Below are 13,946 nucleotides of genomic sequence, written 5' to 3'. Positions count from 1 at the left end.
AGGTCCAACATAGCACCTTTCCTCATTGTCTTCTCTATCACTCGGAGAAGTAAGTTATCATCAACACATTCCAAGAATTTCCTAGATTGTTTATGCCTTGCTGTGTTGTCCCTCCACAAGATATTGGGGTAGTTGGAGTCGCCCATGAGGATCAGGATTTGTGAATGTAAGGTTCCTCCTATCTGATTGTAAAGGGCCTCATCCACTTGTTCTTCCTAACCAGGTGGCCTGTAGCAGATACCCCACTATAATGACACCTAGAAATTCTTATTTTCACTCTAATATCTCAAATCACAATATTATTTAAAATGAATCTCACTTTTCACATAAATTTTCACATAAAAGTCACTTCTGAGCAAGTTTTTTATTATTATTATTTTTATTTATTTAATTATTTTTATTAGCCTATCTCCATCAGACTACTGAAATTGACCACAAAGTACCACGCTTTCTGACTCTTATCACCAAGGTTTCCTTTGAAATGATGGTTTTCAGAGTCTTCAGCTATGCATCCATCCTCTCTCTTTTTTTTCCCATGCAGCTGGGCAGCTGCTGTATGGCAGCTGCTGTGGTAGCTGGTGAGTTTTCCACAGCTGGGAGGTGCAGGCATCTCCCTCCCTGTGAAACACCTGCTCTGTTTCCAAGGGCTGCCCTGAATGGTGCCCACAAGGAGCAGTTAGTGCTTCCTTGGTGTCTTATCTGAGTGCTAAATGTCTTTAGGGGAACTGAGCTGGTGCTTCAACACAAATGACCTTGCAAGTTCCTACAACTCTGTGGTCAAACAATACTCACACCTGCAAGTGTCTTTTTGACTCTCTTTTTTTTTGGGTGCTACTTGCCTCAGTCAAACCCAGATGATTCTTACAATGGATTTCTGTGAGAAAAGGGCTGCTAGCAGGACAGTCACGAAGAGAATTTCTTCTTTACAGTGTCGCTACACTAACTAATCTAAGATTACACTAAATATAAAAGGATAACAATTATGAAGAGGTGACTGTCTAAATCTGCTGGAATTAGAAGCTAAGCAAAAAGTACCCAATCGTAATTAATAGAAAGGTTTGCCCTTTAATATTTTATACTGCATTTTAAGCTGACTGAATAATTGAAAATGAAGCAATTACTCCTCTGTCTTTTGTTTCCTGAAAAGAACAGAAACAAGCTTTAAAACTTGTGTTTTCTAAGAAAGGTTTACATATATCCATGTAATTAGTTCTTGGAAGATATGCAAAAGTTGTATAGATGACTTTTGCACAAGATATACTAGTTATTAATAAATGCCGTTTACATTATAAGGAATTAGCATGGGTTAAGATGGAAGTTAAATGTTAAGCATGTATGTCATCAACACATACTTCAAACAGAACTGGTAGATTGAATATGATGTAAAGTGTATTTATTCCTTGGTGGACCTGTAAGTTCTCAAGAAACCTCAACATGCAGCTAGAATATGAATATATGATAGAAAGATGAGATGAGATGAGATAAATTTTTTATTTCAAATACATTCTTGCTATCTTTTTCAGATTTTTTTAATAAGGTTACTTTTTTTTTTTTTTTTTTTTTTTTTTTTTTTTAGTAATGTGTTTTATGAAGACAAAGCACCAGAGAAATTCCATCTGGAGGGGGAAAAAAACGTCTGCCCTGATACTGTTCTAGACTTGTGTTACCTTCAACAGCTGCTTATATAATAGTGTCCATGTCCTCTGAGTGATGGTGGTAGGAAAATATATTTCTTCACCAGACCTAAGCAGAACAAGTGTGATTCTGAGCTGTATATTTTAAAGTCCCTAGCACTGAGGTGGAATGGTGACAATGATTTTCAGTCATCTCTATGCTCTTCTACTTCTGGGTTGCTCTAGTAACCAGAATTTGACTTATGTTCCTCCCCCCCCCCCAATAAAATAAAATCATATTAGGCTTATCTGACTTGGCTGCATTATCAATGAGCTTACCACAATGTCATTTGAACAATGACGGTATTGTAAGCTCTGCTGCATGCTTCCTGCTCTGGCATAATACCTGGAGCAGAGCTTGGGAGGGACTCCTATGAGCTTATCTCCCATACGGCCTGTGCTGTAGAGGTGACAGTCCTGAATGAATGAATAATGGTTTCTGTGAGCCTCTGTGTACTGCTTTAGCCTTTTTATGCATGCAAATAGGACCAGGATGCAGCTGAGGACCTTACTTAATAAATCAGCCTGGAAGATTGACACAGTTTCTAAGTAGTGTACCATGCACTTGAAATCGTTCGTATGCTCAAATGCCAGGCACTCAGACATGCTGAAGCGTATCTGAAACAAAACCAAATTGTCCAAAATCTCTTTTCTGTCTGCAAGTCTGACCTAGAAATTCACATGAAGAGTGAAAGTGCTGTCACAGAGATGGTTAGACATTATATTTCAAATAAAAATTGAGAAGAGCTGCTCAGCAGAAATCTTTGCTCTTAGTTTCGGGAGGAATATGAGAATTTTCCTTGCAGAGATCAAATGTATGTTCCCTGCTGCTAATGACTGCTCTCCACTTTGAGGAAACTGAAACTTATCTGCAAGTGTTGAAACCATGAATCAAATATCCAAAGTCAGAAGGACTAACTTCAAAATATAAAACTGAAAAGACAATTCAGATGATGCCTTTTCTCATTTTATTCTCCTTATGGACACTTCATAATTCATGTATTCAATATTTTCTCAGCATTCAGGAGAGATAAAAACAAATTTTTAAGACCTACCTGGTCAGTGTAAGACCTCAGGTTCATTTTTTAATCAACTAAAGTTAAATTTTAAGGAAAAAACAAACAAACAAACAAACAAAAAACAAAACACAAAAACAAACGAACAAAAAATAAAACTGAGATTTAGTCTGACAGTGGGTATGAAAATGAAAGGTCTTTTTAACAACTGAATTTAACAAAACAAACTTGAAGGAACCAGAAATAATTACAAAATTCTTCTGAATTTGATATATTTAAGGTAGCAAATTGTTTGTTTGTTTTAAAGAAATATCAAAAGAATTTACATGAAGTATTAATTTGAATATTTACTTCCCAATCTTTTAAAAATTTTGTTTTGGAAATGCTTGGCTAATTCACATGCTAACTTCTTGAAATACAAATTTTCATTTAGAAAGAAAAATTATTTCTTTTGTTCACCTTTTCATCAACTCTGTCAATGGTAAATTTGAAAAATCAGATAATATTGAGTTCTTCCATATAGACCATTACAACAGACATTCTTTCAATGATTTCTACTCTGATTCATCTTGAAAAGCAAATCTATGTGGTTTCTGGTAGTATCCATTCAGGATAACACTTAAAAATAAAAGCACGTGAAAGATATAACAAAGAAAGACTTCTTTCTACTCCTCAAAGTATATCATTTTGCAGTTAGTTGACATGTTAAAGTTCACACAGAATCACAGAATCACAGAGATTCTAGGTTGGAAGAGACCTCAAGATCATCGAGTCCAACCTCTGACCTAACACTAACAGTCCCCACTAAACCATATCCCTAAGCTCCAAAGCTGTTTGTGCAGTACTGCATAACATTTGTAAATGCACAATGCTAGAAAGTATTATTTAAAATACCATGCTGCTGTTGGAGATCAGGTTGTGATTTCAATTATAAATTCAGTAAATAGTGCTATTTACTATGATGTAATTGATACAAAAACCTGGACCACAAAATTCAGTTTGACTTATCTGATTCAATGAATAATAATAATAATCATTCTTTCACATAGCTCATATTCCTCTGTCTTACAGAACCATACAAATTAAATAGTTTCAAGTCTAAAAATGAAAAAGAATGCGTGTGCAAATTAATTGTGATATTTTGTGAGAAATTTTCTCTTAGTAGCTAAGGAATTAATGGTGTTTAAGTAGAGGAGAGATTACCAACTGAAAATAACCATGATGAATTCTTAAAAGAGGACAGTAGTTTCCCGTGTCAAGATCCTTTTAAACTGAATAACATTTTAGATATTTTTACAGTTTTTAATACTTTGTTTACATATATCTATTTTTTTATTCATATGTTTACCATTATGTTGTAATGATTTATGTCTTATATTGATTTTTCAATGTTTAAAATGCATGAAAAATGCAATTTAAGCCTCAAAACAACTGTTATGGAGGTAAGATGAAAATGTCATTAAAATCCATCTAGAATTATACCAATGCTTAATTTGTTTGTTTTCTGTCAATCCTGAAGAATTTCCCTGAAACAGAGGAACTGGAAACAGTTTCACGTTTTGGTGATAACTCAAGGAGAAAAAAAAAAAATAATTTGGGGATAGAGTAAATGTTTTGTTTTGGATCTTAAAGTTCTTAAAGATATTAAGTATTTTAGAATAAATCTGAAGGACAGAGAACTGCAAGTCAATCATTTCCACATAGAAAATCACTTTAAAAATTGGAGATTTGTCTGTTTTGTTTTAAAACTTTTTTTTTTTTTTTTTTAATTGTAATGACCCCTTGGATCATGAAGCTTTCCTCACTCCAATTTATTAATAATTGTCTTTTGTAAAGTCTCTAGGCAACATTTGCCATTTCAGAATATGTGTTCATACTCAAATACATTTAAGTATGGATTATTTGTGAAGATGTAAGCTAATGTCATATATTTCACGGTAACATCCACATTATTCTCTATATTCTAATTTACTGTAGTGCACTGTATCCCACGGAAAGGTCTTCACAGCCTCCCCCCCACACACCCCAACAAGGTTTCCAAGAGTACCAGTTAGGCCATAGCTTCAGGCTCCCCCCTCTTTGACACATCCTTCGTCTCTGGGGCCATCTCAGGTCAGCCCAGGGCCATCAGCTCCTCCCTGAACTCTCCTATGGAGTCGTGGTCTCCATCCCCACCTCCTGGTTGGATCCTGGTCTCATCCTTCACTGTGCTTGGGGATGTTGATAGGCCTCTTGGTGAGAGCCTAGCTGGTAGAGGTCACCCTTGACTCATCCCCTCCTGGGATGTCCCAACACACTGCTCTTTGACACCCCATGTTCCTTGATTTTTTTTGGAAAAATGAGACTTCACAAGGATGTGACCTTGATCAGTTTTAGCTAGCTTTCTGTTTAATTGCTCAACCAGATGTTTGAAAGCAGTCAAACCAGACCTCCTGAGGACTGCCCAGAAAGCCTATTATTATCTCTCTGCTGTTTACCAATTGTACTCTCTTGACGTTGGTGACAGCTGAAATTAGCTAGGCAGAAATGATGAAAACATATTCTTAGAGACAACACAAAACCACTTTAACCACTGTTAAAGATAATTCCTGACTGTTACTTGTTACTCCAAAGTAGAGTTAGCAGTAGACACACCAGAATAATACATGTAACCTTCCTTTTTTTTTTTTTTTTCTTTTTTTTTTTTTTTTCAAAAACTGTCCTCATTTCAGGTTTCTGATTTTTCCGCAGAACTAAATGATAGTTTTCATGGTACTTTCAGGGAATACATATCTTTTGTTACTTAAAGTCCTTATGATATCAGGAGAAGTGGTTTGCATAAAATATAAAGATCATCGAGCGCTCTGAAAAAATTCAGATGATTTGATATCTTTTGGATCAGTTCCATTACATAAAGTTCTCTCTAGAGCTGACATTGCAGATGAGGCAGTCTAGATAAGCATATATTGTTGATTTTTCCCCATAATCTTTTTACTGAACAAAGAACAAATCAAAAAAAAAAAAAAAAAAAAAAAAAAAGTGGAGGGGGTAGAGATATTTATTCTCTGGTTTATTCCTTTTGTTTGTCTGTTGTGTTTTTTTTTTGCACATTTTATATTTAATTATGCACATCAATGATTTCTCTGAATTTTATATTTTATCTCCTTTTTCTAAAGGATTTCACTCAAAAACATTGCTAGTGTAATTTCACGATAGTTCAGCTAAAAATAAATAAAAAAATAAAAGAAGAAAAATAAATTGAAATATCAAAACTCATTCAATTAAGTCAAGAAATAGTACTATTTGGTGTAGAAAACCTTTAGAGTCAATCTTTCTGCTAACTAACAGAACTTTCCCCAAAACAAGATATGAAATTAGAAATGCCCTTTTTATTTGACCTGCTCTTTAACAAAGCATGTTTGTTTCACATGTAACAGAGCTGCACATTGCAGGAGTGACTCTTATGTTGTCTGTGGTTTTTGTTTGTTTGATTGTTTTGTAGAAGTAATTCCACTTTCTTCTGAAGGCCTTTATGTAGCCAAAAATAAATAAATAAATAAATAAATATATAAGTTAATGACCCTTTGATAGCTAAACAAAACTCAAATGCAGTTTGAGAGACTGCAAAAATACTTTAATTATTGCAACATGTGATTTTTTTTTTTTAATTTTTTTTTAATTTTCATCCAAATCAGAAAGAGCCTAGATCAACCAAGCAGACATGTTTGAAAAGTCTGGGATGCTAAGACAGCATCAGAAAACACTCTTTTAGACATTATACCTTCTGTTGCAGAGTCATGATTGCAGCTCCAGAAAGCAGACAATATGATTTTAGCTCTTTCTGAAGAAACTGCATCATAACAGAGGCTGGAAGGTAGTTATGACAGTTTCTGTAAAAACAGCAGTGTCTTAAATCAAAGTGCCTTTGCACAATGGGATACTGATGCTTATGGACACCAATGAATCATTGTGCACTAAAACAATTACAAAAGCAATTATGAAAATCATTGAAGTCTGTCAGAGTGGTAAATTGGAAGAAAAACTAAGAATGTTGTGTAGCACAGTCATACATATGCTCCCAAGCAACACACACTATGATAGGTCATGTCAAGCCATTTGAACAACAGGTTTCACTGAGTGTAAAAGGCAACTCCTTTTTTTCCAAAATCTGCACTCCAGCATGCTGGTGCTGTTGCAATTTCTGGGCAAACTTATTCACAGGGTGTTTCTATTGTGTTTCAAGAAATAGGACTGTTTAAGACCACATAGTACCAGTATACAAGATTTACCACTTCTGTTCCTCACCTTAGAGATACAATAGCATGAGATCCTATATTGTAACCGAATACTAAAGAAGTCAACGTAATTTTAAGAAGATAAAAAATATATACTTCAACATACATAGTGGTGTATGTTTAAAGACTAAAACCTAAGAGGCTTTTATTTATGACTAAGAGACTACAAGAACTGTAAACATCCTTTTCACATTACCTATGTTTCTGCTTCAAGAAGTAACATATGATGGATCATGGTCTGAACTTTTGGGTAGACCTGTGCGGTGTCAAGAGTTGGACTTGATGATCCTTAAGGATCCCTTCCAACTCAGGATATTCTATGATTCTATGATTCTATGAAACATATGATGGATCAAACAAAATCTCCAGAATATTACTGTCACTCAGGCTGTCAGATTTGTCTGATTACATGTTTGTATTATTTAAAAATTTTTTAACTTTCTTGAGACAGAAATTCTTCTCATGAATTTGGAAAGATATACATACAGGCTTAATAAGCTGAATCAGATAGTACCTTTTCTGAAAAATAAACACAGATGCAATGTTTACTTATGTTGCAGTACAGTGTTTCTTTCTTGAATCTGCCATTTTATGCCCAGATGCAGTGCCGAAGGACCCTTCTGTACCTCTCCCTCCCAGTGGGAAATCAAAAGTTTTGGTTCCTAAAATAAATGTGGTATTTAGCAGGATTTTTCCCCAAGCTTATTTTATCTATGAGCTGTTCTATGAAGCAATTATTAACAGGAAGAAAATAGAAGTGACTACTTTTAAGTACAGGAGCAGCTCTATAACACAAGGGAGGCTCCTGCTAGGAGGACAAAGAACTGACTAAGGAATCAGAGGTACTGAGGAAGAACCAGAAGCAGAATTATCTTTTCTCTCTTCTTTCAGCAGCTTGGCTACTAGAACAGAATAGTCACAAAAGGGTTTGGAGTGAAGCTGAGTGATATAAAACTATGATTTTTAAATTGCCTGTGTTCCTCTAATGAACTCCCATTAAACATCAGAGCACAAGGCTGGCTATGAAATTCCCTAGTTAAGGATGGTAGCCAGCTTGCAAGAGGATCAATAAAGACAGAGATCTTTAAAGAAAGGCAAACAGAGAAAATAGTATACTGCACTACCACTTCATTATACTTTGAAGTAAACAGAAAGAAGAAGACAAAAAGGAAATGGAAGTCCCTTGTATATAAGTAAGTAGGTGGTTATTAAAAGATTGTTTAGAAAGAAGATCTAAATTTTGTTTGATCTAAATTGCTTCAACATTTTGGCATATTTATTACCCAAGAAAGACAGGATATTTCAGATTTAAAGTCATCACTGTAAATTTTTGTCATTTGTACAACAGCTAATAGGACAGATCAAAAGAACTATGACATTTATATTAGGTGAGCAAATGCAGGTTTGTTAGGCTGTTCTTATTAGGATGAAAGATGATAGTGAAAACTCTGTTGGACTATAGGGAACAGAAAGAGAAGAAACAAAAGAAGCACAAGGAGATCCTTCAATGATATAAACTATCACAACTGATTCATTTAACTCCATCTGTGGATCTATAACAGCAAACTCAGAAGTGTGTAAATGCTAATCTTTTATTTTGTTAGTTATTTTGCAAGTGGTGTAAATTTGCTGATCACCATGAAAGTTGAGAATTTATTGATATTTCTCAATATATTATTTTGTTACAAAATGGGTGAAATGCAAAAGCTGTGTTGAGATGAACTACAGATAAAATATGTTTCTCTTTTACCACATTTTTTTTCTGTTACATTTTGATTACAACAATGCTGAATCTTAGGTAGAAAAGCACTTAACAAATTAACTGTTGTGGGATGAAGCCAGTTCTGTGATGCATGGGATGATATAAACAGAAAGTGACAATGACTGATAGAAGACTGTACATCAGCAGGGAAATGTCTGGAAATCCTTTGACTGTTACTTTCCATAATTTATGTAATTTTCCATAATTCATGTAATATTAAAAGCTTTAGACTTTCTGGGCAATATTTTTTATGACTGCATTCCCTTGAAACACCTCCTCTCCTCTCCTCCTCTCTTCTTCCCTTAACAAGTTGCAAAGATAGTGGATGAATTCTGCCTAACTTAGACATCTAATTTCAGTTTCTCTCTGGAATTCTTAAATTTCAGATTCTCTGAATTACTGTGGTGGTTTAACTCTGGTGGACAGCTGAGCTCCACCAAGGCCACTCTTTCATTCCCCCTTCTCAAAGGAGAAAGGGGGAGAAAATACGATGCAAAGGGCTCAAGGGTTGAGATAAGGAAGGAGAGATCACTCAACAGTTATCATAACGGGCAAAACAGACTCAGAGTAGGCAGATAGTAAGATTTATTGCCTATTACTAACAAGCTAGAGAAGTGAGAAACAGAGGAAGGAAACCAAAAACACCTTCCCCCCACCCATCCTCTTCTACCTTCTCCCCCCAGGAGGCGCAGGGGAATGGGGAAATGGTGGTTGTGGTCAGTCTATAGCACTTCGTTTCTACCCTCTTCCACCTCCTCCCCCTGAGAGGCACAGGGGAACAGGGAAATGGGGGTTTTGGTGAGTCTATAGCACTTCGTCTCCGACTTCACAGTCACTCTCTGCCCCTGCTCCAACTTGGGGTCCCTCCCCAGCCTTCCCAAACTGATCCAGTGTGGGCTGCCCACAGGCAGCAGCTATTCAAGAATTGCTCCAGATATGGGTCCGTACAACAAGGTCCATCCCTCAGGAGCAAACTGCTCCAGCACAGGTCCCCCACCGGCAGTAGTTCCTGCCAGGTCACCTGCTCCTGCGTGGGTTCCTTTCCACGGGCCACAGGTGAAGCCCAGAATCTGCTTCAGCGAGTGTCCTCCACAGGCCACGCTCTCTGTCAGTGCAGGTCCAGCTGATCCACTGTGGTCTCATCCACAGGCTGAAGTGTGGAACCCTGCTCTGCTATCGTACTCCATGGGCTGCAGGGGGACATCCTGCTTCACCATGGTCCTCACTACGGGCCGCAGGGGACTTCTGCTTCAGCGCCTGGAGCTCCTCTCCCCCTCCTTCTTCACTGATCTTGGTGCCTGCAAGGCTGTTTTTGCCTCCTCTCTCTCCCAGCTGCTGTTCCTCAGTGTTGTTGTTGTTGTTGTTTGTTTGTTTCTTTTTCTTTCCCCTGTCTTAAATATGCTTTCACAGAAGCACAAACAATATTGCTTATTGGCCCAGATCTGGCCAGCAGCAGGGCCCTTATCTAACATAGGGCAGCTTCTGGATTCTTCTCACAGAAGCCACCTCTATGGCCCCCTGCAACTGAAACCTTGCCACTACAATTACCCTCTGGAGGGTAATTACACTGCAGAGGAGGGTTATTGATACAGCTCAAGGAGATTAGACTCCTTACTCAGATACCTAACTTAAATGTCTACATTAAAGCAATATGATTATCTACCTTGAAGTACTAGAAGGATTAGCCTGGTAACCTTTAACTGGCACCAGAAAGTTATTAATCATAATTAAAATGGATTCTCAGAATTGAATATTCTGTCTGCTAGAAGCTGCTGTAATTCTTCCAGGTAATTTCATTATAAGTGCATGGTAAATGTCCAGTTTTAAGCATTTAAAGCTACAAACTTTTATCAGTCTGGCAAGTTTTGTTATTTGAATAAATAACTTCTTCTTCTTCTTCTTCTTCTTCTTCTTCTTGGAAGGAAGGAAGGAAGGAAGGAAGGAAGGAAGGAAGGAAGGAAGGAAGGAAGGAAGGAAGGAAGGAAGGATGGATCTAACCTGGGTTACTTCCTCCATTTTATAAACACCTAGAAGCTTAATTGCAAACTTTCATTAGATTATGTCTTTTGGAAGAGAAAAAAAATTGAAAATAAATAAATAAATAAATAAATAAATAAATAATCTATTGCCAACAGCACCTTCCCACTGGATGAGACATCAGAATGAGGTTAAGACAAGCAAAAAGACCTTTCTCAAGTGTAAAGTACCTCTAAGCCAAGCAAGAGTAGCAGCTTTCCTTTCAAACAATTGGCAAACTAAAGCAGAAAATTGGATTTCAAAATCAGCCATTGCAGTAAACCAGACAACCACATGTAGTGTGTTGGCCACATTTAGAAGGAGTATTGCTGCCTTTCATCTAAATAAAATAAAAGCAAAGATATTTAGAACATCATTATTCTGTGCCTAAATTTTCAATAGGTTAGAAATATCTCTCAGGTGTTGAGTCCAAACTTTTTGCACTGGTTTGCACTTTTTTGCCAGAACTCAGAAACTGCTAGAAATTCTGTCATAGGACGGTGGTTCTTTACTCTTGTTTTCATTTCAGTTCATCTTCCTTGTCTCTACCTGTTGATTTGTTTTTGTGTCTGGTATGGCAAAGATTTCTAAACAGCCTGGCAAGTCTTAAATAAGAGTTTGTGTTCTCTGCAACACCTAATCACCCTTTTATACGACTGACCTACCCTGTCTCTCCTTAACCTGTTTTTGTAAGTGTTAAATGTCAGGGCATTTTTTAATCAGATATTTTTAGTTGTCATTGAAAAAAATAAATAAAAAAAAAAAAAGTCAAATATATCACTGTGCTGACAAGGGAGAAAGAGCCAAGTGTTAATACAAGCCTGCCCTATCACAATTTGACATCTTGTTCTTTGTGACAAGAAGCCATTGTTCTATTAGATTATACAAACTTGATGACCTTATTTATAACATATTTTACATATATTCTTTACTGACATTAACAGGCTAAGAAAGTTAATGGTTGAAAACAACTATGTGAAATATGAGAAATGTGAGAAAGTAGTTTCAAGTTAATTTTATTCCCTAAATAGCTACTTCTCAAGATTATGAAACAGAGCAGTGGCTCATACTGTCACCATCTCCTTCCTGAAACATCAGATCCCTGTTGATTTTTATTCACTTGCTCTGATATTCTGAATCAGGAAGGTAAAAATTCTAATTTCTGTGGCCTGAGGGAAGAATATCAAGTCAGCAGACAGTATATCCACAGGAAGGCTGCATCTGAGCCATAGGAAAAAAGTGTCTCTAAAGATTAACCAATTAATGGTTAATCTTTACCTCTAAGGTACCTCTAAGTGGAGTCTATGACTCATGTGACACATTAAGGCAAAATGTTCCTCACAATAAGGAAAGGCAGCATTCAGTATGCCTTTAACTAAAGTGCTATGAACAACAGTGCTTTCACAATAGAGGTGAGTTTACAATAGTGCAACCCAGGGAAGATTTTGAGAGCTAAACTGTTGAGAGCTCCAGAGTTGAACAGAAGATCCATCTGCTCTGGAACACTGTTGCTACTGTTAAAATATAAACTATTTAAAGTAGGTTCTGGATGTTTTCTAAATTATATTAAATTCCTAAAAAGCCTTTTTCTTTAGCCTCCTGCAGCACTGAGCAGATTGATTTGGCTACATCTTCCTTACATTAAAGTACTCTTTGTGTCATAGCATGGGTGTTTTCCCCTGTGCCTTAACAGATTGTTTAGCTCTCAAACCTCCACCAAAACTTTTTTTTTTTTTTTTTTTTTTCCCCTGTTTGTCACTGCATTCTGTCCTCAACTGGATGGGAGTGGGAGAACACAGGGACAACTATGGGCTCAAATCGTTGGAGGTTAACATGTGAGAAAGATTTCTGTGACTGTCATTTTCACAAGAGATTTACAACATATGTGACTAAAACTCATGTTACAAGGAATAGCCCCTTCTCCAACAAGTACGGAAGACATAATGTCAGTTGACAGCAAAATTTACTCTTTGGAACTTTGTTAATTGATGGAAACATACTGACTTTCTTAAAGATAGACAGATACCTCTACCTTTTTGCAGCAGTACATTTTATTCATCCTTTACAGGGAAGGCTTCCAGACTCATTGGCTTTCTAGTTTCTCTCTGATCTCTCATTGACTGTAAAAGCTTCTAACCATGCCCCCTTCCTATTCACCTGGCCAGTCTCCAAATTAAGGCATATGTACCCTTTAGGTTATACAAAGGAGGAAAAATCCAGCTACCAATGGTAGCAAAATTCTGTAGTTCTACATAGGATTTGGAAGAAAACTCTCTTTACTGTGTGATTATATTCCACAGACCATATGTTTCAGTGACAGTAAGCTAATAAAATATATTCAATATCTATTACAGTTTATATGTGGTTCTCTTACCACATCCCTCAGTAGACTACATCTACTTTTGTTAATGTATTCCTTGCTTCACTCAACACCCTGATTTTACTAAGAAAAACTCATCAATTATATTACAGTGGAAGGCTTTTTGCTGTTGTGAAACTAGTTTTGTGGAAAACAGAGTAATCCATGATGTTTCTATATAAATGCTTTGGCCTTAAACATAATACACCAGGCAACCTCAGATTACTCTTAGTGCATTGTTATGACTGCTCAGCTTAGCCTTGTTCTGTCCCAAAGAGGTCTCTCTGGCCCATCACACCTTAAATGAACTCATTAGTAAGGCTTCTGCCTATTTAAAATCTTTCTACCTTTGTTCTTTGTCTCCTTTTCTGCCCACTTTTTTCTACAGCTATGGGTTATTTGGAACAGAAATCATCCTTGTGGAATGGTACTAAAGGCTACTAAAGACAGACATAATTAACAATGTTAGCATTTTTGTTTTGCCAGGCAAACCAAGATTTTTTTATGTTTGTTAAGCATTTTAATAATTAAGTACTTTTATTTCAAATGCAAATTTTGTTTGTTTGTTTGTTTGTTTTAAAAAGACTCTTCTTTTATGACTATTCTTTATTATTTTTAATTTATTATTTATTTCCCAACTGTCGTGGAATGTCATGTGATGTTCTTCTCTACAATAAAATAAATCACAGTTTGTTCAAAACCAGCAGTTCTTTGGGGAAACTCCAAGATGAAGAGAACAAATAATACACTGGCACAAAAGTTTAAGGTCAATGAGCAGCAGTCCTACTTCTACATCATTCACATGCTAACTGTCCCATCTGTAGTTACTGTATTGGGAATAGAGCC

This window comes from Aythya ferina (assembly GCF_964211825.1).
Source record: "Aythya ferina genome assembly, chromosome: 1".
Classification (NCBI taxonomy): domain Eukaryota; kingdom Metazoa; phylum Chordata; class Aves; order Anseriformes; family Anatidae; genus Aythya; species Aythya ferina.
Note: the sequence above shows the minus strand (reverse complement) of the source record.